The sequence below is a fragment of the Myotis nattereri genome, assembly GCF_964212035.1.
Source record: "Myotis nattereri genome assembly, chromosome: 2".
NCBI classification, from domain to species: Eukaryota; Metazoa; Chordata; class Mammalia; order Chiroptera; family Vespertilionidae; genus Myotis; species Myotis nattereri.
In genome coordinates, this window is record NC_138076.1 from 106716746 (window position 1) to 106744639 (window position 27894).

Here is a 27894-nt window from a genome sequence, read left to right on the forward strand (position 1 = left end):
AGCTGCGGGGGGTCCAGCCCAGACCAATTGCCCCGCAGACAGTAACCAACGACGGCAGCAGGGGCCGGGGCTGCCGCCTCTTGAACAGGCACTGGGGTGGGCCTGGCCCCAATGTATCACCCTGCAGGAGGAATGGTGGAGCAGGTGAGGGGCAGTGTCAGGGAATAGCAAGATGCCAGGTGGGGATGTGGGGCTGCGAAGCTGGGTGCATGAATTGGGGCTGCAAGCCTGGGGGTGCAAGCTAGGGTCTGATCTCCACAGGCCACCCTGAGGGAACCCACCCGTGCATGAATTTGTGTACCGGGCCTCTAGTAACTTATCTAACACTACAACTTAAAGAATTAGAAAGAGTGCAACAAGAAAAGCCCAGAGTGAGCAGAAGGAAGGAGATAATAAAGATCAGAGCAGAAATAAATGACATAGAGATAAAAATAAAAACAAACAATACAAAAGATCAATGAGACCAAGAGCTGGTTCTTTGAAAAAACAAAAAAAACAAAACAAAACAGGATTAATGAACCTCTAGCGAGGCTCACCAAGAAGCAAAGAGAGAAGACCCAAATTAACAAAATCAGAAATGAAAGAGGCGAAATAACAGACCCCACAGAAATACAAAGGATTATAAAAAAAACAACAACTCTATTCCAACAAACTGGACAATCTAGAAGGAATGCACATATTCCTAGAAAAATACAATCTTCCAAAACTCAATCAGGAAGAATAAAAAAATCTTGAATAGGCCGGTAACTATGGAGGAAATTGAAGCAGTAATAAAAAAAACTTCCTGCAAACAAAAGCCCTGGGCAGACAGTTTCACAGGGGAGTTTTACCAAACATTCAAAGATGAACTAACACCTATCCTCCTCAGACTATTTCAAAAAATTGAAGAGGAAGAAACACTTCCAAGCTCTTTCTATGAAGCCAGCATTAACCTAATCCCAAAATCAGATAAAGACAACACAAAGAAAGAAAATTATAGTCCAATATCCCTCATGAACACAGATGCTAAAATCCTCAACAAAATTCTAGCAAATCGGATCCAGTATTACGTTAGAAAGATCATACACCATGACCAAGTGGGATTTATTCCAAGTATGCAAAGATGGTACAATATCCGCAAATCAATATACATCATTGAAAGGGTTAAAGACAAATGGGGCAGAAGAAACTTATTGTGCTTAATGGATATCTTGCAGAAAGCTTGCAGCCTTGAGCTCTGCATAGCCTAGATAACCACTAGACATCTGGCAATAGGAGGAACCAAGGACAGACCAGACCAGCCGTGGGCAAACTACGGCCCGCGGGCCAGATCTGGCCCATTTGAAATGAATAAAACTATTGAAAAAAAAGACCATACCCTTTTATGTAATGATATTTACTTTGAATTTATATTAGTTCACACAAACACTCTATCCATGCTTTTGTTCCAGCCCTCTGGTCCAGTTTAAGAACCCATTGTGGCCCTCGAGTCAAAAAGTTTGCCCACCCCTGGACCAGACCCTTAGATCAGCAGAAACAGCTTGCAGCCAGCAGAAATTAATAAAAATCTGCCTCTCCCTTCAGTCTCCACTGATTCCTTTTTGGACTCAGCCCACCTGCACCCAGGTGTCTGGAATAAAAGTTCTTTTGATACATTATGGCTTCATGTCATAGGTGTGCGACCCCCACTCATTCTGAACCTTTCAGTGATATATCATATAAACAAATTGAGAGATAAAAATCACATGGTCACATCAATTGATGCAGAAAACGCATTTGACAAAATCCAACACTCTTTCTTAATAAAAACCCTCAGCAAAGTGGGAATAGAGGGCTCATACCTCAACATAATAAAAGCCTTATATGAAAAACCTACAGCCAACATCATACGCAATGGGCAAAAGCCAAAACTATTTCCCTTAAGAACAGGAACAAGACAGGGATGCCCATTCTCACCACTACTATTCGACATAGTACTGGAAGTGCTAGCCATAGTGATAAGACAAGAAGAAGAAATAAAAGGTATCCAAATTGGAAAAGAAGGAGTAAAACTGTCATTATTTGCAGATGACATGATATTGTACATAGAAAACCCTAAAGCAAGCATGTCAAACACATGGCCCACAACGAATATTTTGGCGGCCTACCCAATATATATATAACAGTATGTAAGAAATGGTTTAATAAAAATTTCATCACTTAATTTTTACAATATCCTGTTATACATAATTATTATTTTTATTATTATTAAATCTTTATTGTTCAGATTATTACAGTTGTTCCTCTCCCCCCCCCCCATAGCTCCACTCCACCTGGTTCCCACCCCACCGTCGGCCCTTACCCCCCCCCCCAATATCCTCATCCATAGGTGTACGTTTTTGTCCAGTCTCTTCCCGCACCCCTTTTCCCCCAAGAATTGTCAGTCCACTCCCTTCCTATGCCCCTGATTCTATTATATTCACAGTTTATTCTGTTCATCAGATTATTTATTCACTTGATTTTTAGATTCACTTGTTGATAGATATGTATTTGTTGTTCATAATTTTTATCTTTACCTTTTTCTTCTTCTTCCTCTTCTTAAAGAATACCTTTCAGCATTTCATATAATACTGGTTTGGTGGTGATGAACTCCTTTAGCTTTTTCTTATCTGTGAAGCTCTTTATCTGACCTTCAATTCTGAATGATAGCTTTGCTGGGTAGAGTAACCTTGGCTGTAGGTACTTGCTATTCATCACTTTGAATATTTCTTGCCACTCCCTTCTGGCCTGCATAGTTTCTATTGAGAAATCAGTTGACAGTTGTATGGGTACTCCCTTGTGGGTAACTAACTGTTTTTCTTGTCCTGCTTTTAAGATTCTCTCTTTGTCTTTTGCTCTTGGCATTTTAATTATGATGTGTCTTGGTGTGTTCCTTTTTAGATTCTTTTTGTTTGGGGTTCTCTGTGCTTCCTGGACTTGTAAGTCTATTTCTTTCACCAGGTAGGGGAAGTTTTCTGTCATTATTTCTTCAAATAGGTTTTCAATATCTTGCTCTCTCTCTTCTTCTGGCACCCCCATAATTCGGATGTTGGTACACTTGAAGTTGTCCCAGAGGCTCCTTACACTATCTTCATATTTTTGGATTCTTTTTTCTTTTTGCTTTTCTGGTTGTGTGTTTTTTGCTTCTTCATATTTCAAATCTTTGACTTGATTCTTGCAATCCTCTAGTCTGCTGATGGGAGTCTGTATAATATTCTTTATTTCAGTCAGTGTATGCTTAATTTCTAGTTGGTCCTTTTTCATATCCTTGAGGGTCTCACTAAATTTATTGGCAGTTTCTAGAAAATTCTTGAAAAACCTTATAACCGTGGTTTTGAACTCTATATCCAGTAGTTTGCTTTCCTCCATTTCTGTCATTTGTGACCTGTTTCTTTGTCTCCACATTTTGGCTGCTTCCCTGTGTTGATAGAGTGGCTTTCTGTGTTAGATGTCCTATAGGGCCCAGTGGCTCAGCCTCCCCAATTACCTGAGGTGGGCACTCTTAGTGCACCCCTTTGTGGGCTTTGTGTAGAGTCTTTTAGTTAAGACTTGATTGTTGTTGGTATCACTGGGAGGAATTGACTTCCAGGCCAATTGGCTGTGAGAATCAGCTGTGTCTACAGTGGGAGAACTTCTGGGGCAAGAAACCCTTCTGGGGCAAGACTTGCTTCAGTGGGGCTTTGGTGCTTACTGAGTCTGCCCCCTGAGTGTGTCCCTTATGGATCTGAGAAGTTGTAATCTGGATGGTCCCACTCTGACCACTGGGTACACTGGCTCTTGGATCTCTAAGGAGGTGCTAAATTAGCCTCTGCCTGAGGCTACCCAGCAGGAGCTATGGAGAGATCTGCAGATTCCTCTTCCTTGTTTGGGGTTTGGAGGTCCTCAGATGAGGCCCAGCTGTGGGACAATGCAAGCTGCTGTGGGGCCTTGGGCCTTCTTTTGGATGTTCAGGGTCTCTCTGACCCAGCTGTAGTTTGTTAGGTAATTTTAGATTGCAAAGGACCAGACCATTCATATGCAGAAGCCTTTGCACATAGCTTGGGTGGGGCAGGGTCTCAGGGAATCAACAGGGCGGAACAAACAGCTATGGCTGATCCTTAGCCCTGCCCTAAGAGGCTCCGCGTCTGAGTGTCCAGCGGTAATTGCTGCAAGTACCTCTGAGAGAAAGCTGCCCTCGAGTCTTGCCCCATGCCAGACGGTCCAGTTTCTCCCCGTATGAGTCTGGGTCCCCAGAGACTCGCCCAGAACTGGAGTTCAGAGCAGTCAAGAGCTTGAGACTCCCTCCTGATTGAAAAAGACAACCATGTCCTCAGTTGCCAGCCCTTTCCACGTGCGCCTCCATACCTCTGCAGTTTACTTCCGTACCTCCTCTGAGTCTCAGTGTGCTTTTCTCTTTCCTTCTAGTTGTAGAATTTCCACTCAGCCAGCCTTCCTGTGGTTCTGGATGATGTCCATTTTGTCTTTTAGATGTATTTTTGAAGTGGTTGTGCGAGGCAGCAATTTCCGGTGTTTACTTATGCCGCCAACTTGGTCTATTCTTGTGTCTGCAGGCCGATGCTCTATCCACTGAGCCAAACCGGCTAGGGCTTGGTCTATTCTTTACATAATTATTAATAATGAACTACAACATTCACTAATCACTAATTACTATAATCATGTTGCATTCATTTCTCTCATGAGCCTTATGCTCAGGTGCGCCATTTTTCTACACTAATACTAGCAGCGAATATTTTAGCAGCCAACTGCCATGTCATTAGTCTTGTACCGACTTGTTTGGTGTATACAACAGGAAATATTTAGCTTTCGGAGAACAAGAAAAATAGCTTTATTTGTGTTATGCTTAATAATTTGTGCAGTTATTCAGTGTCTGGTAAGTTAATGTTCAAGAAAGAGTATTAATTTTTATTAAAATGTTCTATTATTTTATGTTAACACCAGAAATCTATGGCTTTTTTATACACCAATAGTGAACTTATGGAAAGAGAAATTTTAAAAAAATCCCATTTACCATTGCAACCAAAAAAAAAAAAGTAAGATACCTAGGAGTAAACCCTTTGTATGCCATAAGTGTCTATAGACACTTTAAAAAGCCATTTTCCATGGGAATTTTCAACTGAAAATATTCAAGAACACCTGAATTGTGAGTAATATATTTATTTTTATAATATTCATTGCAAATTGATTTTTAAAATTAAATTCAAAATATCATGGCGTGTGGGGATGGTTTCCATTTTGGACCTGTGGCAGTTAACTGGTTAACTAAGGAGGTACAAGACCTGTACTTGGAAAACTCTAGGACATTGGAAAAAGAGGTAGAGGAAGAAATAAACAAATGGTAGAATATACTGTCTTCATGGATTGGTAGAATCAACATCTTTAAATTGTCCATACTACCCAAAGCAATCTATAGATTAAATGCCCTCCCCATTAAAATACAAACAGCATACTTCAAAGACCTAGAACAATCTCTCCAAAAATGCATCTGGAATAAAAAAAGACCCTGAATAGAGGCAGCAATCTTGAGAAAGAAGAACAAAATTGGAGGGATCCCAATACCAGATGTCAAGCTATACTACAAAGCCACTGTTCTCAAAACTGCCTGGTACTGGCACAAGAACAGACATATAGACCAGTGGAACAGAACATAGAACCCAGAAATCGACCCAAGCCATTATACTCAATTAATATTTGACAAAAGAGGCAAGAGCATACAGTGGAATTAAGACAGTCTCTTCAATAAATGGTGTTGGGAAAATTGGGACAAGTACATGCAAAAAAATGAAACTAGACCACATACTTACACCATACACAAAAATGAACTCAAAATAGATAAAGGCCTTAAATGTAAGACAAGAAACCATAAAAATCTTAGAAAGCTTAGAAAAATCCACAGGCAGCAAAATAGCAGACATTTGTTGTAGTTATATCTTTACCGATATGGATCCTAGAGCAATGGAAACTAAGGAGAAAATAAACAAATGGGACTATATCAAAATAAAAAGCTTCTGCACAGCAAAAGAAACCATCAACAAAACAAGAAAGCCCACTGCATGGGAGAACATATTTGCCAATGTTATCTCTGATAAGGATTTAATCTCCAACATTTACAGGGAATTCATACAACTTAACAAAAGGAAGATAAACAATCCAATAAAAAAATGAGCAAAGGACCTAAATCGACACTTTTTGAAAGAGGACAAATTAGGGTATATGAAGTGGTACTCACTGTGGTTTTGATTTGCATTTCCTTAATGACTAATGATGCTGAACATCTTTTCATGTGCTTTCTGGTTATTTGTATATCTCTGGAACAACATCTATTCAAATCTGCTGCCCATTGTTAACTTGGCTTATTTTTGATTATTGAACTAGAGGCCCAGTGAACGAAATTTGTGCACTGGAGGGCTGTCCCTCAGCCCAGCCTGCACCCTCCCCAATCTGGGACCCCTCGGGTACAGGTTTAGCAGGATCGGGCCTAAATCGGCAGTCAGACATCCCTATCACAATCCAGGACCACTGGCTCCTAACCACTCACCTGCCTGCCTGAGTGATTGCCCCTAACCACTTCTGCCTGCCAGTCTGATCGACCTCAAACCGCTCCCCTGACAGCCTGATTGACGCCTAACTGATCCCCTGCTGGGCCAATCACCCCCAACTGCCCTCCCCTACCGGCCCAATGGATCCCAACTGCCCTCCCCTGCTGGCCCAATCACCCACAACTGCCCTCCACTGCAGGCCCGGTTGCCCCCAGCTGCCCTTCCCTGCTAGCCTGATCTCACCCCCAACTGCCCTCCCCTGCCAGCATGAATGGCCAAAACTGACCTCCCTTGCTGGCCATCTTGTGACAACATGGGGCAGTCATCTTGTGATGACGTGGGGGTGGCCATCTTGTGATGACACTAGGGCACAAGGGCCACCTAGGCTTTTATTAGTATAGATTGTTAAAATACTTAACTTTTGCCCTGGCTGGTTTGGCTCAGTGGATAGAGCCTCGGCCTGTGGACTGAAGGGTCCCAGGTTTGATTCCAGTCAAGGGCACATGCCTGGGTTGTGGACTCAATCCCCAGTAGGGGACATGCATGAGGCAGCTGATCGATGATTCTCTCTCATCACTGATGTTTCTCTCTCTCTCTCCCTCTCGCTTCCTCTCTAAAATCAATAAAAATATATATTTTTAAAAAAGACTTAACTTTTATTCTTGAACAAGACTGATACACAGGTGGACATTAAAGTAACCAATTGTTTGGGGGTGAACCTAAAGAAAGCCTACTGGTACAGGTAAAGTACCAAAGTAACCAGTAACTATACTAGTTTATTTTTTAAAAGCTTTCTTTATTTTATTTGTATTTTAAACATATTTTTATTGATTTTTTAAAAGAGAGACCGGAAGGGTGAGGGAGGAGGAGAGACAGAGAAAGAAAAGAGAGAAACACTGATCATCAATTGGTTGCCTTCCTCACGCTGGGGATTGGACCTGCAACTTGGGTGTGTGCCCTGACTTGAGAATTGAACCAGCGACCTTTTGGTGCATGGGATGGCGCTCAACCAACTGAGCTACACTGACCAGGAATCCTATATAATAAAAGAGAAACATGTAAATTGACCATCCCTCCACTATGCTCACCAGCCAATCAGGAGTGAGTATGTAAATTAACCCGGCAAAGATGGTGGGTTAATTTGCATACACAGGCGCCCGGCATAGAGCAGAGCGGGAGCGCCAGAGGCTTAGGGGGACATGGCTCCCTCGGTCACTGGGAGTGACCGAGGGAGCCACACCCCCCAAGCCGCCAGGTGGAGAGCACAGCGGAAGAGCCGGCAGAGAGTGGAGTGGCTTGGGGGAGTTGGCTCCCCAAGCTGCCAGGCGGAGAGCAGAGAGGGAGAGCTGGCAGCTTGGAGGACTTGGCAGAGTGGGAGGCTATGGGACAGAGACAGAGCAGGAAGGGAAAACCAAGAGCATGGGAAGCACCAGGAATTCTGGGAATAGTCGTTCTGATGGCAGCCCCAGGACCAGAAGCAGAAGCCCAGAGCACGGGGAGCACCAGGAATGCTGGGAATTATAGTTCTGGTGGCAGATGGATCTCCTAGACCAGGGGTGGGCAACCCCTGGCACGCGTGCCAAACATGGCACGCCAGTAACTTTTGCTGGCACGCGAAACCCTCTCTTATAATCTTCCATTTACTTTTTTTTTTTCAATATTGACTTTTTTATTTTTCAGATAAATTCAGTGTAGGTACGTCTTAGATAAATAATTTTACATAACAAGCTATCTTAAAGACCAGAGACATGGATTGACGAGAGAGGGGAAGAGCAATTTCTATGCCTCTGCCTTAACTCTCCCTGCCTTCCTAGATTTGACCAGTGTTTTGGTTTCATCCACATACGCTTGGGAATCTTTGTTTTCAGTGATGAATTTTGTTAAGTCTCGTAATAGGAGTAGCCTGACGGATGAAAGTAGTAGCTCGTGCATATCTCTGAAGGTCACAAAATATAAACCTGATGTAAAATCTCTGTCATCAGTGATGCAGCAGCAAAAGTCCCACTGATAATATCAAATGGAGTCATAAAGTTTTCTGTCGGACTATCAGTGTACATGTATACATTAAAAAATAAATGCATTTTTCATCATCATATACTGTGTTTTTGTTGCTCGAATGAATTTTATTATTTCTTCAAGGTTCTTCACATACGTACACCTTAAGAGATATCAAGTAGGTGTAACATGTTCTCAAAAAATTAGGGTTGGCATGCAGAAGAATTTTGAGTCAGAGATTTTGCTGGTTTTGGCACGCACTCACAAAAAGGTTGCCCACCCCTGTCTTAGACACTAGAGCAAAATGAGCCTGGAGCAAGTTACTATTACGGTGGGGATGGAGGGAAAGCAAAGGTGAGAGACATAAGTAAAATCAGAGTGTCTAGGAAAAATTAAAAGGAAGATATCCTAAAACTTGCAGGAAATCTCCAGCAATGAGGCAAAGAAAAAAAATGCCTCTATTATTCTGTGAGCAACAAACCAACTGGGTTGGGGGTCTCAGACAATTCGCTCAAATGATTGCAAAGACAGAAACTCCCGGATTGGAGAGAGCTCCCAGATTGGAGAGGGTGCAGGTTGGGCTGAGGGACCCACCCCCAGTGCACGAATCTTCGTGCTTCTGGCCCCTTGTAGTTATTTTTTTTTAAAAAAAATCTTTGCCATTAAAAAAAGAAGGAAGATATCTGCCATTAGTGCCATTCCTCATATAAATGACTTTCCCAAGCTTCAAATTCCACAGGAGGAAAAGAGATACAACTCTAACCTTAGAGGATTCTATCTTTTTAAAACTCTCATTATATTTTCATCAGTATATTCCTATATAATAAAAGCCTAATATGCTAAGTGTCCAGTCGTCCAGTCATCCGTTCAATCAATCAAAGCATAATATGCTAATGATATACTAAAGATGCTCAACTGCTCGCTATGATGTGCACTGACCACGAAGGAGTAGACATTCGACTGGTCGACCAGCCGCTATGACATGCACTGACCATCAGGGGGCCGACAGTCGACCGGTTGACCAGCTGCTATAATGTGCACTGACCACCACAGGGTAGACGTTCCTACCGGTAGGTTAGCTTGCTGCTGGGTCCAGCCAATCGGGATAGAGCAAGAAGGGCCAGACATGCCTGAGCCCTCCTGTGGTCCGTCCCCAGCTGACCAATTTCCTGCGTCCCTCCCCAGCCATGATCGTGCACCAGTGGGGTTCCTTGACCAGGCCTGTACCTTCTCACAATCCGGGATCCCTCGGGGGATGTCGGAGAGCTGGTTTCGGCCCAATCCCACAGACCAGGCCAAGGGACCCCACTGGCTGTAATGTAAAACTACCCAACAATTCTGAGAATATCACTAATGACCGACAGCAAAGAGTTTCTTAACGAACAAATGCAGTACATAAAGACCATATACCCATAGCAGCAGATCACTAATTACAGACAGCCAGAAGAAGAATATAAAATACAAATACCACTTCTACATAATTTGTTTTCATATATTTAATAATTTATTTTAGCTAGCATCTATCTCATCACATGCCTTTCTTTTTATTTAATCATTAATTACTGAATATGTATCTCAAAATACATATTCTTAAATATATCTTAATGTATCTAAATATATTTTTCTCTTCTATCAACATTTTCTAACACTAGAGGCCCAGTGCATGGATTTGTGCACTGGTGGGGGGTGTGTGGCCTGAGGGGATCTGCTCGCTGTGGGAGCACTGCTCATCCTGATTAGCCAAGCAGTTGTGAACCTGCCATCTGAGTGGCTGCTGAATGAGGAAATTAGTCTGAGGTAATATCTTCGGTAAGGCGTGTTTGGTGTCCTGGAGGAACCTGGTGGAGAACTTTGCACCCCAAAGCAACTTGGTGAATGTCCTTGATGTGTGATGCCAGGTCGGTGACACCATCAGGGATATTCAGGGCAGCAGTGCTCCAAGACCCTCAGACATTAGGACAGCTTCCACAGGAGGTCCACAGTCACGTGCCCTCTTGCCATCTGCCTATGCCAACTCCCCGCAGTCTTTCGAGAACACACCTTACAGGGCTGGTGGGGTCAGGCCAGAGTCTGGATTGTCTCAGGTATTGATAGGTGCAGAGGCTCAGCCTCACCTTGGGCCTGCTAGCGGCTGCTCCCGCTGCTTGAGCAGCCGCTAATCCAAGTGAACCAAGTGGCATTCTCACTGTGGGAGTGCACTGACCAAAAAGGGGCAGCTCCTGCATAAAGTATCTGCCCCCTGGTGGTCAGTGTGCATCATAGCAACTGGTCGACCAGTGGTTCTGGTTGTTATGCCATTAGGCCGCTGGGCTTTTACAAATATACATAAGCAATCACTATCTTTCATCAGGACTAATGCAAAAAAACTGCTGTCTTTTTATTTTTTATATTTTTTCTTGATTAAGGTATTATATATGTGTCCTTATCCCCATTGCCCCCCACCCCCACCCCTGCTCATGCTCTCAACCCCCTAGTGTTTGTGTCCATTCGTTATGCTTATATACATGCATAAAGTCCTTTGGTTCCCCTCACCCTCTCCTGCCTTCCCTCTGAGATTTGATGGTCTGATCAATGATTCTCTGTCTTTTGAATCTCTTTTGTTAATCAGTTTATGTTGTTCATTACCACAAATGAGTGAGATCATGTGATATTTATCTTTCTCCAACTGACTTATTTCGCTTAGCATAATGCTCTCCAGGTCCATCCATGATGTTGCAAATGGAGTTCCTTCCTTTTTACAGCAGCGTAGTATTCTATTGTGTTGATGTACCACAGTTTTTTAATCTACTCATCTGCTGATGGGCATTTAGGCTGTTTCCAAATCTTAGTTATTGTAAATTGTGCTGCTATGAACATAGGGGAGCATATATCCTTTCTGATTGGTGTTTCTAGTTTTGTAGGACATATTCCTAGATGTGGGATCACTGGGTCAAATGAGAGTTCCATTTTTAGTTTTTTGAGGAAACTCCATAATGTTCTCCAGTGGCTGCACCAGTCTGCATTCCCATCAGCAGTGCATGAGGGTTTCTTTTTCTCCGCATCCTCGCCAGCACTTGACATTTGCTGATTTGTTGATGATAGCCATTCTGACAGGTGTGGGGTGGTTCCTCGTTGTTTTGATTTGCATTTCTCAGATGATTAGTGACTTTGAGCATGTTTTCATGTCACTTGGCCTTCCGTATGGCTTCTTTTGAAAGGTATCTATTTAGGTCTGTTACACATTTTTTGATTGGGTTGTTTATCTTTCTTTTGTTAAGTTGTATGAGTTCCCTGTAAATGTTGGAGATTAAACCCTTATCGGAGATAACATTGGCAAATATGTTCTCCCATTCAGTGGGCTTTCTTGTTGTTTTGTTGATGGTTTCTTTTGCGGTGCAGATTTTTATTTTGAGGTAGTCTCATTTGTTTATTTTCTCTTTAGTTTACATTTCCCGTGGGAGCTGTATCAGTGAATATATTGCTTCGGCATATGTCTGAGATTTTGCTGCCTGTGGATTCCTCTAAGATTTTTATTGTTTCCTATCTTATGTATAAGTCCTTTATCCATTTTGAGTTTATTTTTATGTATGGTGTAAGTTTCTGGTCTAGTGTCATTTTTCTGCATGTATCTGTCCAATTTCCCAACACCATTTATTGAAGAGACTGTCTTGATTCCATTGCTCTTGCCTCCTTTGTCAAATATGAATTGAGCATAGTGGTTTCGGTTGTTTTCTGGGTTCTCTAATCTATTCCATTGTTCTATGTCTGCTCCTGTGCCTGTACCAGGCAGTTTTGAGAATAGTGGGTTTGTAATATAGCTTGATATCTGGCATTGAGATCCCACCTACTTTGTTCTTATTTCTCAGGATTGCTGCAGCTATTCGTGTTTTTTTTTGTTGTTGTTATTTTTTTTTTTAAATTCCAAATGAATTTTTGGAGTGTTCATTCTAGGACTGTGAAATACACTGTTGGTATTTTAATGGGGAGTGCATTGAATCTATAGATTGCTTTGGGTAGTATGGACATTTTAAAGATGTTGATCCTACCCATCCATGAACAAGGTATGTTCTTCCATCTGTTTATGTCTTCCTCTATCTCTTTTTTCAGTGTCCTGTAGTTTTCTGAGTACAAGTCTTTTACTTCCTTAGTTAAGTTTATTCTTAGGTATCTTAATCTTTTTGGTGCAATGGTAAATGGGATTTGTTTTTTTTAAGTCTATCTTTCTGTAAGTTCACTATTGGTGTATAGAAATGCCATAGATTTTGGGGCATTAATTTTGTAACCTGCTACATTCCTGAATTCGTTTATTAAGCCTAATATTTTTTGATGGAGTCTTTAGGGTTTTCTACATACAGTATCACATTATCTGCAAATGACAGTTTTATCTTTTCCAATTTGGATATCTTTTATTTCTTCTTCTTGTCTAATTGCTATGGCTAGCACTTCCAGTACTACGTCGAACATGAGTGGTGAAAGTGGGCATCCCTGTCTTGTTCCTGTTCTTAGGTGAAATGGTTTTAGTTTTTGCCCATTGAGTATGATGTTTATGTGATGTATCACGTTTATTGATTTGTGGATATTGTATCATCCTTGCATCCCTGGGATAAATCCTACTTGCTCATGGTGTATGATCTTCCTGATATAATGCTGGATCCGATTTGCTAGAATTTTGTTGAGGATTTTGGCATCTATGTTCATGAGGGATATTGAAAAATTCTCTTTCTTTGTGTTGTCTTTACCTGGTTTTGGTATTAGGGTAATGCGGGCTTCATAGAGTGAGCTTGGAAGTGCTCCTTCCTCTTGAATTTTTTGGAATATTCTGAGGAGGATAGGTTTTAATTCTTCTTTGAATGTTTGGTAAAACTCCCCTGTGAAGCCATCTGGCCCCAGGAAGCTTTTATTTTTTTTATTGATTTTTTACAGAGAGGAAGGGAGAGGGATACAGAGGTAGAAACATCAATGAGAGAGAAACATCGATCAGCTGCCTCCTGCACACCTCCTACTGGGGATGTGCCCACAACCAAGGTACATGCCCATGACTGGAACTGAACCTGAGACCTTTCAGTCAGCAGGCCGATGCTCTATCCACTGACTGAAACTGGTTAGGGTGCTGGAAGCTTTTTCGTGACTGCTTCAATTTCCTCCAGAGTATTCGGCCTATTGAGATTTTTAGATTCTTCCTGATAGAGTTTTGGAAAGTTGTATTTTTCTAAAAATATGTCCATTTCCTCTAGGTTGTCTAGTTTGTTGGAATAGAGTTGTTCATAGTATTTTTTTTTTTTTACAATCCTTTGTATTTCTGTGGGGTCTGTTGTCATTTCACCTCTTTCATTTCTGATTTTGTTTATTTGCGTCCTCTCTCTTTGCTTCTTGGTGAGGCTGGCTAGAGGTTCATCAATCTTGTTATCTTTTCAAAGAACCAACTCTTGGATTCATTGATCTTTTGTAATGCTTTTTTGGTCTCTGTGTTATTTATTTCTGCTCTGATCTTTATCATCTCTTTGGTTCTGCTTACTCTGGGCTTTTCTTGTTGCTCTCTAATTCTTTTAGGTTGTAGAGTTTGATAATTTATTACCAGTTTTTCTTGTTGTTTGAGGTACACCTTTAGAGCTATAAACTTCCCTCTCAGGACTGCTTTCACTGTGTCCCATATATTTTGGATTGTTGTGTTTTCATTGTCATTCGTTTTCAGGACGTTTGTTGTGTTTTCATTGTCATTTGTTTTCAGGATGTTTTCAATTTCTTCTGTGATCTCTTTTGTAAGCCAATCATTGCTTAATAGCATGCTATTCAGCTTCCAAGTGTTTGAATTTTTTTGATTGTTTTTATTATAGTTTATTTCTAATATTATGCCATTTGTCTGAGAAGATGCTTGATATGATTTCAATCTTCTTGAATTTGGAGAGACTTTGCCTGTGACCCAATATGTGGTCTATCTTTGAAAATGTCCCATGTGCACTTCAGAAGAATGTGTATGTCATGGCTTTGGGGTGAAATGTTCTGAAGATGTCAATTAAGTCCTTCTGATCTAATGAGTCATTTAGGATTGCTGTTTCCTCACTGATTTTTTGTCTAGAGCAGTGATGGCGAACCTTTTGAGCTTGGCGTGTCAGCATTTTAAAAAACCCGAACTTAACTCTGGTGCCATGTCACATATAGAAATTTTTTGATATCTGCAACCATAGTAAAACAAAGACTTATATTTTTGATATTTATTTTATATATTTAAATGCCATTTAACAAAGAAAAAATCAACCAAAAAAATGAGTTTGCATGGTACCTCTGACACACGTGTCATAGGTTCACCATCACTGGTCTTGAGGATTTATCCAGTGATGTCAGTGGGGTATTAAAGTCCCCTGCTATGATTTTATTGTTGTCAATCTCTCCCTTGATATCTCCCAGGAGTTTTTAAATGTATTTGGGTGCTCCTGTATTGGGTGCATATATGTCTATCAGAGTTATATCCTCTTGTTATATCGATCTCTTTAGTATTATGAGGTGACCTTTCTTATCTCTTATTATGGTCTTCACTTTGAAGTCTATTTTGTCAAATATAAGTATTGCTACTCCAACTTTTTTTTTTTCTTTTCCATTTGCCTGGAAGATATTTTTTACATCCCTTCACTTTCAGTTCGTGTGAGTCCTTTGTTCTGAGGTGAGTCCCTTGTTCTGAAATTAGATTTCCCCTTCAATTATGAATGATAGCCTTGCTGGATAGAGTATTCTTGGATTCAGTCCCTTGCTTTACATCACTTTGTATACTTCTTTCCATTCCTTTCTGGCCTGATGTGTTTCTGTTGAGAAATCATTTGATAATCTAATGGGAGATCCCTTGTACGCAACTTTCTGTCTCTCTCTTGCAGCCTTTAAGATTCTCTCTTTGTCCTGAACATTTGCCTCGTAATTACGACATGTCTTGGTATGGGTCTTTTGGGGTTCATCTTGTTTGTGACTCTCTAGGCTTATGTGATGTTTTTCTTACCCACATCAGGGAATTTTTCTGACATCGTTTCTTCAAGTAGGTTTTCTAACCCTCGTTCCTCTTTTTAATAATAGGGGCCATTCTGGTACCCTTATTATTCGTATGTTGCTTCGTTTCATATTATCCCAAAGCTCCCTTAGGCTCTTCCCCTGTCTCTTAATTTTCTTCTTCAATTGCAGTTCAGTTTGGATGTTTTGCTTCCCTTTCTTATAATTTGCTAATTCAGTCCTCCATTTCTTCTAGTCTACTGTAGAAACTTCCATAGTGTTTTTTATTGTAGCTATATCACTCTTTACTTCCTCTCGATTCTTACATAAGTTGTTGATTTTCTCATCCATCCAGTTTATGAACTGTATGATTCTTATTTTGAATAGTGTTTTTTTGACACATTGCATGCCTCCATTTCACTTAGCTCCTTTTCTGGTGATTCCTCCTTTTCTTTACTTTGGGCGTTTCTTTGTCTCCCCATTTTTGCTCTCACCAAAGGATCTAGGTGTCGAGTCGTGCAGGGGCTGCTCCTCGGGCAGCAGCGGCCACTTGGGTGGTGGCTGCTCCTTGGGCAGTCATCGCAGCGGCTGCTCCTCAGTTGGCGGTGGCTCCTTGGGTGGGTGCTCTTCGCACGGCTGCTCGCAGCAGTGGGTAGGCTGCTTATGTGGCTGCTGCTCCTCAGAGGGGACGGGCTGTGTGCGGCTGATGCTCCTCAGACAGGGGTGGGCTGCACATGACTACTGCCCTTCAGACAGGGGCTAACTGCCACAATTTAATCAGCACTTACTGTGGGCCAGGCACTGTGTCAAGAACTATAGTTATGACAGTAACTGTGAAAAATTAGGCACCTGACTGCTGATTGCTGTACAGAGCATCAGGTGAGGCATGAAAAGTAACCCTTGGAATTTTTCACCAGGAGGAGAAAAGGCTGGGTTGTGTATCCACTGAATCCTGTCCCTAATTGGTTGGAGGTTGCTTCCTAGGACAGTAATTCTAGCCCTTGCAGTCCTCGCCACTCATAAGCCAAGCAAAATCTTGTGGCTTCCTTTTTTCAAAAACATTTTTTTATTGATTTCAGAGAGGAAGGGAGAGGGAGAGTTGGAAACATCAATGATGAGAGAGAATCATTGATTGACTGCCTCTTGCATGTCCCTTACTGGGGATCAAGCCTGGAACCTGGACATTTGCCCTTTATCGGAATCAAACCCAGGACCCTTTAGTCTGCAGGCTGACACTCTATCCACTGAGCCAAACCAGCTAGGGCAACTCCCGTCTTCTTGAACCTGTAATCTGATCTGGAGATGAAAAGCACCACTTCCCAGCCAGCTAAGCAAAAAACCTGGGAGTCATACTGATTCCTCTTATTCCTTATAGTTGTTTCTTACTGCTGGGAACTATGCTATGTGCATGTGAGTGATAAAACACTATCATCTCTGCCCTTAAAGAGTTTCAAATATAGTTTAAAACCTAGTAAAGAAGATAAACACAGAGTACTCTAGGAGCATGAAGGAGAAAAACTTATTTTGGGAAACATGGAAGGCTTCTTAGAAGAGAGAACATCAGAGCTGGATCTTAAAGAATAAGAATTGATGGATCAAAGAAATGAGAAAGAGGCAGCAGAAAGTGTAAATAAAATCACAATGCCAAGCAATATCATAGTATATACAGGCAACTACAAGTTCTTCATTATGCCAAAGCATAAGATGAGGAATAAAGAAAGATAAAGGTGGAGAAATAGGAAAGGTCAAGTATGATGCCAATGCATGGAAAGCAAAAGACCTTATCTACACTAATAAAAGAGAAAAATGGTAATTGGCGTACGGTGATACCTTTTTCATTGGCTAATCAGGACTATATGCAAATTAACTGCCAACTAAGATTGGCAGTTAACTGCCAACTAAGATTGGCAGTTAACTGCCAACTAAGATTGGCAGTTAACTGCCAACTAAGATTGGCAGTTAACTGCCAACTAAGATTGGCAGTTAACTGCCAACAAGATGGCGGCTAATTTGCATATGTAGGCACAATGCAGGGAGGCGAAAGGGAAAGCAGGAAGAAGCCCCCTGCCACTGACAGTGATCTGAAACCCAGGGGGGAGCTAAGAGCTAGGGGGCAGGGCAAAGGCGGCCCTGGGGCCGCCTTTGCCCTGCCCCCCAGCCATGATCGGAGAATCAGGCACCTTTGCCGCCCTGGCCAGTGATAGCAGGAAGTAGGGGTGGAGCCAGCGATGGGAGCTGGGCACGGTCGAAGCTGGCAGTCCCAGGAGCTAGGGGTCCCTTGCCTGGGCCTAAAGCGAAGCCCACGATCGCGGCGCCCCCCGCTGCCACTGCAGGTCCCCGCTGCCTGGGCCGGACGCCTAGGCCAGAGGCGTCAGGCCTGGGCAGGGGCGGAGCCTGCAACCGCGGGGAGCTGGGGGTCCCCTGCCCAGGCCTGACACCTCTGCCGGAGGCCTCAGGCCTGGTCAAGGGGCCGATCCGGTGATTGGTGATCGGAGGGTGATGAGGGTCAACTCCTCTGGCTGAGGCATCAGGCCTGGGCGGGGGGCGGAGCCGGGGATTGGGGGGATATGATGGTCCCCTTGCCCAGGCCTGAAGCCTGGGTCAGAGGCGTCAGGCTTGGGCGGGGGGTGGAGCAAGCGATCAGAGGGAGATGGGGGTCCCCTGCCCAGGCATGATTCCTGGGCCAGAGGCCTCAGGCCTGGGCGGGGGCCAGAGCCAGTGATCGGGGGGAGATGGGGGTCCCCTGTCCAAGCCTGACACCTCTGGCGGAGGCGTCAGGCCTGGGCAAGGGGCCGATCAGGCGATCGGAGGGTGATGGGGGTCAACGCCTGAGGGCTCCCAGTATGTGAGAGGGGGCAGGCTGGGCTGAGGGACACTCCCCGCCCCCCACACCCAGTGCACGAATTTCGTGCACCCGGCCCCTAGTCTATAATAATAAAAGCGTAATATGCTAGTTAGAACAGACGTCCTTCTGGACAAAGCTGGGGCTACAAGGGAAGCCTGGGTCCTTGGGTGCCTGCTGGTGGCTGGAGGGGGCCAGAGGGAAGCCCGGGTCCCAGGTGCCAGAGGGAAGCCGGTAGGGAAGGAAGGCCTACTCTTGCACAAATCTCTTGCATCGGGCCTCCAGTCTGGATATAAACAAGGATATACCTCTATCTCATAGAAGGTGTGTGTTTCCCTCTAGTCTTGCTACATCTGACAAAGATCTTTGTTCTTAAACTCAACTTCCCCATACCCCCAAATATGGCAACCCTTAGATTATCAGTAACCCTTAGGGCAGAAGAGATGAATCTAAGGCAGTAGCACCCAGCCATTAGAAAAAGACTAAGTTTGAATTTCATAAAAGAGCAGTACTACATTTGAAATCTATCTCTGATTACCTCACTCCTTCAGTTAAAAAAGAAGGAGATAGCCCTGGCTAGTGTGGTCCAATTGGTTGGAGAGTCATCCCGTGCACCAGTAGGTCGCAGGTTCGATTCTCCATCAAGGCACATACCTAGGTTGGAGGTTCCATCCCTGATCAGGCACATATGGGAGGCAACCGATCAATATATGTCTCTCACATGGATATTTCTCTCTCTTTCTCCTTCTCTAAAATCAATTTTTTTAAAAAGAAAAAAAAAAGGCAAGAGGGTAAAGTCATACAATACTTAAAATAATAAAGGGTATGGCAGAAGTAGGTTTACAGTTGTAAGTATGCGAAAGTTTATTCTTGTATTATTTTCCATATGAACAACTGTAAACCTACTTTTAAAAAATATTTTTTTTATTGATGCCAGAGAGGAAGGGAGAGGGAGAGATCAATGATGAGAGAGAATCATAGATTGGTTGCCCCCTGCATTCCCCCCTACTGGGGATCAAGCCCACAACCCAAGGATCTGGAATCAAACCCTGACCGCCTAGTTCGTAGGTCGATGCTCAACCACTAAGCCACACAAGCCAGGCAACTATAAAACTACTTTTGCCCCACTCTTTATATTATTTTTTCTTGAGCACATTGAATATTTTCGTAAGAAACCAAATATAAACATTTTTAAAAGGCTGCATTACAGTGAACAGTATTAGAAGAGGTAAAGCCAATATTTCCTTTCTACTCCCTACAGCTATCATTTAGCCCAAATTTGTCTTGACCTTGTATTAGGTTCCCCACATAAGAGGGAAGGCTTATCTTGGTGAGGTTGCTCATTGTCCCCAATAAGTGCTATATTATATTTCTTGTATTCATGTAGACACTGGTGTTAAAATTTTGGGAGACAAAAAATGTCCTGCAAATATAACAAAAGATATAAACTTCTTCCTTAGAACTGTGTATGCATACAAAGCAGCATACCATTTTAGGTGAAATTTCAGACTTCCTGAGACATATCCAAGGATCATAGTTAAGACTCCCCATCTGGATCTACCAGGATCTGGCTTAAATTCCATCTCCTGTGGAATAAATCCAACCACTCTTATTTCTCCTGAACTTACAGCTATGAGTCCAGGCCACATAAAGTATTATAACTATACATTTGTACCATACCCTCAGTAATTTTTCCATAAGTATTAGTAATCTCCCCCCAACTACATTATAAATAGCTCAAGGGAAGAAGAAATGATTTACTCTTTTTTGTTATCCCCCTTGTAATGCCCAATATACGGCAAGCAAATAGGAGTGTTCAACAAATGCTTGAGTGACAAAAAGAAGTTCTGGATGTAAAAGCAGCTCTGGGTATAAAACACCCACTGTTTTTATTTTCTCAGGCAGTGATAGTTACAGCTATTTTTCATTTCTATGCCTCCACACATACGGACTGTATTTCAATCTGGGACCAAGGGTGGGAATTTCTGTCTATATACGCCAACTCCCCTACCGGAGAGTACACTTTCCCTTCCCACTGAAGCCTGAAGACTGCATTTCCCTGGCTACACTAAAACACCAAAGATGTCTCACTGGAGCAGAGGGAAGCAGACCAGAACAGGTTACAGCAGACTGGCACAGAATGGAGCAGAGCAGAACTGTTTAGTTGGAGAGGGGCATGGCCACAGGGCTGTCTCACAGCCATGCTATGTTCCAGCTGTGCTGTAATCACAATTGAGGTGTTTTGCACTGAGTAAAGTTTTCTTCTTCACTGCACTCCAAACTGGAGATTGCTGTTGGTGCTGAATTGGTGCCAACAACCATTGGTTGACACTGTCTTATATCCCCTACTAACTATAAATTCACAGAGACTAAGGGAGAATCATAGTATTCCAACTAGTCTGTGCCCTAACTGTGCTGCAAGGCAAATAAGTCACAATTAAAACTCAAAGGAAATTTCAATTAGACTTAAGAGAGGGGAAAAAATTGTTACAGGCATACGTGAAATGTATTATTTTTAAAAAATACTGTTACATCATAATTTTTGTGAGACGGAGAAGTTATTCTTATACTGCTGTAATTAGCTAGTTAATAATAATAGAAAAAAAGGCAAAGGAAAGGCCAGACATTATAGCCATGTCATTTGGGCAGATTCACCAGAAGCTGCCATTTCACACTCCCTCGGGTACCAACAAAGGGAACACAGACTCATGCCCAGTAAAATTGGGGTGACATAGGAAAGGTACTTTTCTATCAATCACACCTAGGGACAGAGATGGTTGGTCAGGATGGGCATGACCATTGCAAGCGCACAAACATTTGGGACTATATAATCCCCTAAACAAAGTTCACTCTCTTGTTGCTCCGTTCACACTCTTGGTTCTCTTGCATTGGCCCGTATGGCCCACAGACATGTGGATGGACCCCACACACAATGGATTAATGAACTGCAGTGGGAAAATACAAAATAAGATAGCCTGAAGCTGGATGGACCCGGCTCTAACATGGAAAGGAAACTCTGGACACTGGCTCTGCTTTTAGCTCCACTAAAACCCCAGCTATACTTCTATGACTGGACTAAGAAAAATGGCGCTTTGGAAACCCAAGATGTAATTCCATGGAAATAAAGCTTTCTACTCTATCACATCTCCTCTGTGAGTCTCAGAAAATTCCTTTTCTCAGGATATGGCAAAAAGTCCACCCCCAGCAACAACCAGGGGGCACAGGGATAGGGGCGATGATGCCCTCTCCTCTCCTATAACATTCCCATTTGTAGCTGATGAAACTGAGGCTCAAGGAAGTTAAATAAATTTGCCCCTAACACAGGGCTAATACAGTATTTGGTAGAGCTGGGGCCACTAAAAAATCTTGTAACTTCTAATCCTGTTCTCAAGTCACTCTCTCTAATAGAGTGAAAAAAATAAAGTGAAAAAACAAATACCTTTATCTTGTAATTCCAATCTCAGTATAAACAATAAAACAAAATTACACTCCAAAAATGGAGATCTGGGCGAGGGTAGGCTGTCACTCCAGCTCCATGGCAGCTCCTCAGTGGCCTGCCACTGCCATTGCTGCCACCACCACTGCCACCACCACCGCCTGCCTACACTCCTCCCAGACAAAGAGAGATTTAACCAGGCCAAAAAGGCAAGTGAAACCTGCCATCGAGCAGCGGTTCTCAACCTGTGGGTCGCGACCCCTTTGGCGGTCGAACGACCCTTTCACAGGGGTCACCTAAGACCATCTTGCATATCAGATATTTACATTACGATTCATAACAGTAGCAACATTACAGTTATGAAGTAGCAATGAAAATAATTTTATGGGTGGGTCACAACATGAGGAACTGTATTTAAAGGGCCAGAAGGTTGAGAACCACTGCTGTAGAGGAAGGCTTTTGGGATTGTAGCATCTGCACCTTCAGAAAAAGTGTAGAAGCCTTTATAAATGAAGCATCTGTGATGTGAGAAAAGGCACCGCCATCAGAAAAACCTCCAATCAATTCTCAGCTGGTGGCACAAGTGGCATAGTAGTATGCCACCCACTACCCCGGAAAAAGGAGGAGAAAGTTGAAAAGCAAGACAAAGAGAAACCTGAAAAAGATAAGGAAATTAGTCCTAGGGTTGAAACTGGACAACCAATGGGTCTGGATGCCTGTCACTACTTGAGCCAATTAAGCAGAGAGGGTTGAATCATATATGAGCATTTATTCCAATAATGTTGGAAGCATGGGGAGAATAGCAGGTCATCCACAAAAAATCTGCTCTACCCCTCCCCATAAGCCAGCTGCTTAAATTGGGTAGAAGTACAAAGATTACATGGGAAAGAAAGAATTACAGGCATGGGAAAGTAGGCAAGGTATAATGGTTACAGCTTACAGGTAATGCAGGCTGGGAGTGGAGGTCGCAGAAGGCAGGCTTCTCCAGTTGCTTCTGGGACCAGTTTACATGCAACAAGGTTGCTAATCTAGGCAGATCTTGGAAAAGCAGGCTGGACTGCATTCCGATGTTAGCTCCATGTCCTAGGGCGTATAACTCTCAGCCAGGTTAGAATGTGCTTTTTCTAATCAGAATAGAACAATCACAGTTAACAGAGCATGATTAATATTTCTTGTAATTATAGCTACAGTTCCCAATATTCTATTTCTGCCCTTAACAGTATTACCAAGAAAAATAACAACAATAAAACAAAACCAAAGTCCACCATTTTGAAAGATTCTCCTAGCGAAGCAAACAGTCTGCAATCTGAAAATGCTACAAACAAAGACATGGTAAATTGAATCACACCACAAGGCCCCAACTAAAGCACGTGGACAGGAGCACTGCACAGCAGTTGGCAGTAACTGTGGGCAACATCACCATCTTACCACAGACTTTAAAGAAAAGACTTGCTCCTCCTTAACATCCTAATCCACAGTGACCTCCACTGCAGGGTCAGAAAAGCAGAACCACGGCAGATCGGGGTTGGAGAGTACAGACAAGGGCTCCTCCCCTTTAATGCAGTAAATGATGAATCTTTCTGAAATAGCACATGGAATTGTAAAAACTATGAATCTGGGTATGAAATTCAAATCCTCCACCTACCCATACTGCTTGCACCCCTGAAGAATCTTCTGTGGACATCAACCTGTTAGTGATGCTGTTAGGGGCAGAAATAGAATATTGGAACTAGCTATAATTATAAGAAATATTAATCATGCTCTGTTAACCGTGACTGTTCGGTTCTGATTAGAGAAAGCACATTCTAACCTGGCTGAAGATTGTACACTTGGAACATGGGAGCTAACATCTGAATGCAGTCCATCCTGCTTTTCCAAGAACTGCCTAGATTAACAACTTTGTTGCATGTAATTTAATTCTGGAGGTGCTCGGAGAAGCCTGCCCCTTGAGAACTCTGCTAGCCCTCATTGCCTGTAAGCTGTAACCATTATACCTTGCCTACTTTTCCATGCCTGTATTTCTTACTTCCCCGTGTAATCTTTTTCCTTCTACCCAACTTAAGTAGCTGGCTTAAAGGGATAGAGCAAATTTTTTGTGGATGACCTGCTGCTCTCTCCAAACTGCCGACATTATTGGAATAAATGCTCATATATGATTCAACCCTGTCTCTGCTTACTTGGCTCAAGAAGTAGCAGGCAGCCCAGACCCACTGGTTGTCCAGTTCCAATGCTGCCAGGAGAATGTCTATTTGCCATGGGCATTTGGACACTGACAATTACTCTTGACACTTTTATGTATTCCATTGCATAATATGATTTTCCTAACAGTCACTTACAATTGGATGTGCTCCTGAATCTACATTTTATTTTTTAAAAATTTGATGTGCACAATTTTCCATGTTAATCACCAAAAAAAAAGTTACATTTCAATTCTAGCTCTGAAAAGCTAATTGCTAATTATAGTTAAGATGTGTATGATTCTAGCTCTAGCTGTTTTGCTCAGTGGTTAGAGCACTGGCCCATGGACTAAAGGGTTGTGGGATCAATTCCTGGTCAAGGGCACATATCTAGGTTGCAGGCTCGATCCCCAGCCTTGGTCAGGGCATGTGCAGAAGACAACCAGTCGATGTATCTCTCTCACATAAATGTTTCTCTCTGTCTCTTCCTCTCCCTTCCACTCTCTCTGAAAAATCAATGGAAAAATATCCACAGGAGAGGATTAACAACAACAACAACAACAATAAAAGATGCATGATCCTAACTGAATTTATATTTCTGATTGCACTCAAATGAATCATTCCTTACTTTTGTCTTCCTACTACACTTAGAACAACCTACCTCATAGCATGTCACATGCTACACATGCTGACTTACACATGTCTCCTCAACCAGATGTAAGCTAAAAAGTACAATCTATAATTTATTCAACTTCTGCATACTAGCATGTAGCATGGTGCCTAGCATAACACATGTGATCAATTAAGATTTACTGTATATTGAAAATTAATCTCTGAAGGACTTAAACAGCATTATAGACATTCACTAACTAATTTTTACAAACTCCTTATAAAATTGGCAGATACTATTAATAGAGTTTGTAAATAATCTGAAGAATATGCAGGTAAATGATTCATCTAAGGCTAAGCAATCAGATCATAGTAAACACTACTAAGGCACTCTTCTAGGAAAACCAAGATAAAGAACTAGAGTTGGTGCAGCCTGTGATTACTGCTCAACAGAACAGGAGCCTCAGCTTCAATATTCTGAGTATATATTTCAAAGGTTTTATAGAAATATGTCTAACCCTCACACGACAGGGAGTATTAATAATTAAGAATGTTCAGAAGTAGATTGAGAACCTTTCATATCTAAGGCATAGAACTTGTAACTATATGACTTATGTCCAAGTTTGAGAAATAATGCCCACGGTTGAAGTAACTAAGAACAAATTGATATAAACCCTTGTTTTAAATAAAACAAGTCTCAGAGAGTTCTGGTCAAGATGGCAGAGTAGGTAAATACTGTGCTAACCTGCTCCCATGACCACATCAAAATCAGTACATTGTAGAACAATTAACCTGGAGAACCATCTAAAGACAAGCTAAATAGAAGTCTTATAACTAAGGATATAAAGAAAAAGACATGTCAAGATTAGTAGTGAGGAGGAACAGTGAAAAGAGCTGGTCCCACTTACATGTGTGGTGGTTTAGAATTAGTAGGGATATGTCAGCTGCAAAGGTCTGCCTGAGGAGCAAGAAGTCCCAACTCCATACCTGGTTTCCCAGCCTGGAGTACCAGTGTCAGGAAGATCTATGAAAATCAACAAGGATTTGGTCTGGCCAGATGTGACAGGAGGCTGCTGGAAAGCCAGGTGTCCTCTTAAAGAAACAACACACAAAATTTCATTACATGCACTCACCCTGGACTCTAGTGGAAGGACAGCAGCTCCAGGAATGCCAGAGACAAACAAGGAGGAAGTTGAGTTGTGTGGCTTCAGAGGAGGGACAGGCCCCATTGTTCCTGTGTTAAATGCTCCTCCCACGTAACTGGTGGGTAAGTGCCATTTTTCCTGCGCTAAGAGCTCCCCTGTACAAATTAGCCCAATGAACACCAGTAATCTGCATTAGCCTGGTAAACACCAGACTCCCTGACACCCTGCCTCACCCAACTCATGTATCCCCAGAGCCCTCTTTCAGTATCTGAGCCTTGTAGGCAGCTAGCAGGTGGTAGCATGCCTCAGAGAACCCTTTTGCTGAGTGGTCCCAGGCCTGGTACTGGTGGTAGCTGGTCTCAGTTCCCAGTGTGGCCTCTCCCATGTGTCCCCAGGTCTAGCACAGGCAACTACCAAGTGCGGATTGCTCTGTAGCACCTACCAGGTAGCACAAGGTTGGAGTCAGCTGCTGACTCCCAAGAAGCCTCAGAAACAACATACCTGGTGGTAGGCTTCAAATCACAACAGTGCACCACCCAATTAGCTCTGCAAGTGTCACACCCAAAGGGAGGTCTCAGCAAGTACCATTGCCCACTGGGCCAAGTAGTACTTCATGGGGTCAGCCCCTACATAGCAGGTAATACACTGCGGTTGTAGCTAATCCTCATAGTCAGCAAGCCTGAGGGTCAGCACAATCCACTCACATGCCAACAGCTATCAAGGCTCAACTACAACAGGAGAGCAGACATAACTCAAACAAGGGACACTTCTGAAGACCAGGCTCTAGAGATCAGGGAATCTGCACCACTGGGCCCCACAGGACACCTACTACCTAAGGCCACCCTGCCAAGATTAGGAGACATAATAGAGCTACCTAATACATAGAAACAAACACAGGGGGGCAGATAAAATTAGGAAACAAAGAAATATATCCCAATAAGTAACAGAATGAAACTCTAAGGAAAGAACTAAACTTCAGGCAAGATTAAAATAAATTTTTTTTTAAAAAATAGAGGCAAGCATTCTACCAGATACAGAGTTAAAAACACCAGTCATAAAAATATTCAAGGAACTCAGTGAGAACTGCAACAAAGATACAGTAAGCAGAGCCCTGACCCAGTGGCTCAGTTGGTTGGAGCATAAAACTGTGCACCAAAGGGCCCTAGCCAGTTTGGCTCCGTGGATAGAGCATTGACCCGTGGATTGAAGGGTCTCAGGTCCGATTCCCATCAAGGGCACATAACTCGCTTGCAGGCTAGATCCCCAGCCCTGGTCGGAGCATGTGCAGGAGGCAACCAATCAATGTGTCTCTCTCACATGGATGTTTCTCTCTCCCTGTCTCACCCCCTTCCTTCCACTTTCTCTAAAAATCAATGGAAAAATATCTTCAGGTGAGGATTAACAAAAAACAACAACTGTGCACCAAAGAGTTGCAGGTTTGATTTGTGGTCAGAGCACATACCTAGGTTGCAGGTTTGATCCCCTGTCAGGGCATATAATGAGGCAACCGATCAATGTTTCTCTCCTCTCTCTCTCTTCCTCTCCCTCTAAAAATAAATGAACATATCCTCAAGTGAGAATTAAAATAGAGATCGTAAGCCTAAAAAAGGACATGGAAACCATTAAAGAAAGTATCAGAAATAAAGAATACAGTAAGTTCAATGAAAAACTGAACACTAGAAGAATCAACAGGCTGAAGCAGAGGATTTAATCAGCAATTTGAAAGACAAGATAGTGGAAAACACCCAATCAAAGAGCAAAAAGGAAAGAAAATATTTCTTAAACATTTTTATTAATTGCTTTTCTGAGAGAAAGTGGGAAGAGATGGAGGGGTGGGGAAAAAACAGTGATTTGTTATCCCACTTATTTATGCATTCATTGATTATGTGCCCTGACCGGGAATCAAACCCACAACATTAGCATATTGGGACAATGCTCTATCCAACTGAGCTACCTGGCCAGGAGGAAAAACTTTTTAATGAAAATAGTTTAAGGACCCCTGAAACAACACAACCATAACACAATTTGCATCATAGAAGTATCAGAAAAAGAGATAGAGCAAGGGACTGAAAACCTATTTGAAGAAATAAAGACTAAAAACTTCCCTAACCTGGCAAAGGAAACAGATATACAAGTCCAGGAAGTGCAGAGAGTTCCAAACAAGATGAACCCCAAAAGGACACCACCATGACATGTCATAATTAAA

The 27894-nt window shown here is 42.5% G+C and overlaps 1 protein-coding gene and 1 pseudogene across 5 annotated transcripts in view; one reads left to right on the forward strand and one right to left on the reverse strand.

Moving 5' to 3' along the window:
• The window catches only part of BCL2L13 (BCL2 like 13), a 224849-nt gene that overhangs the window by 46701 nt on the left and 150254 nt on the right, over positions 1–27894 (reverse strand). The window lies entirely within an intron of this gene.
• LOC308511999 (RING1 and YY1-binding protein-like) lies at positions 21857–23324 on the forward strand (annotated as a pseudogene). Its single transcript has 3 exons — positions 21857–22004; positions 22213–22440; positions 22978–23324. The product of its transcript is annotated as an RING1 and YY1-binding protein-like (transcript).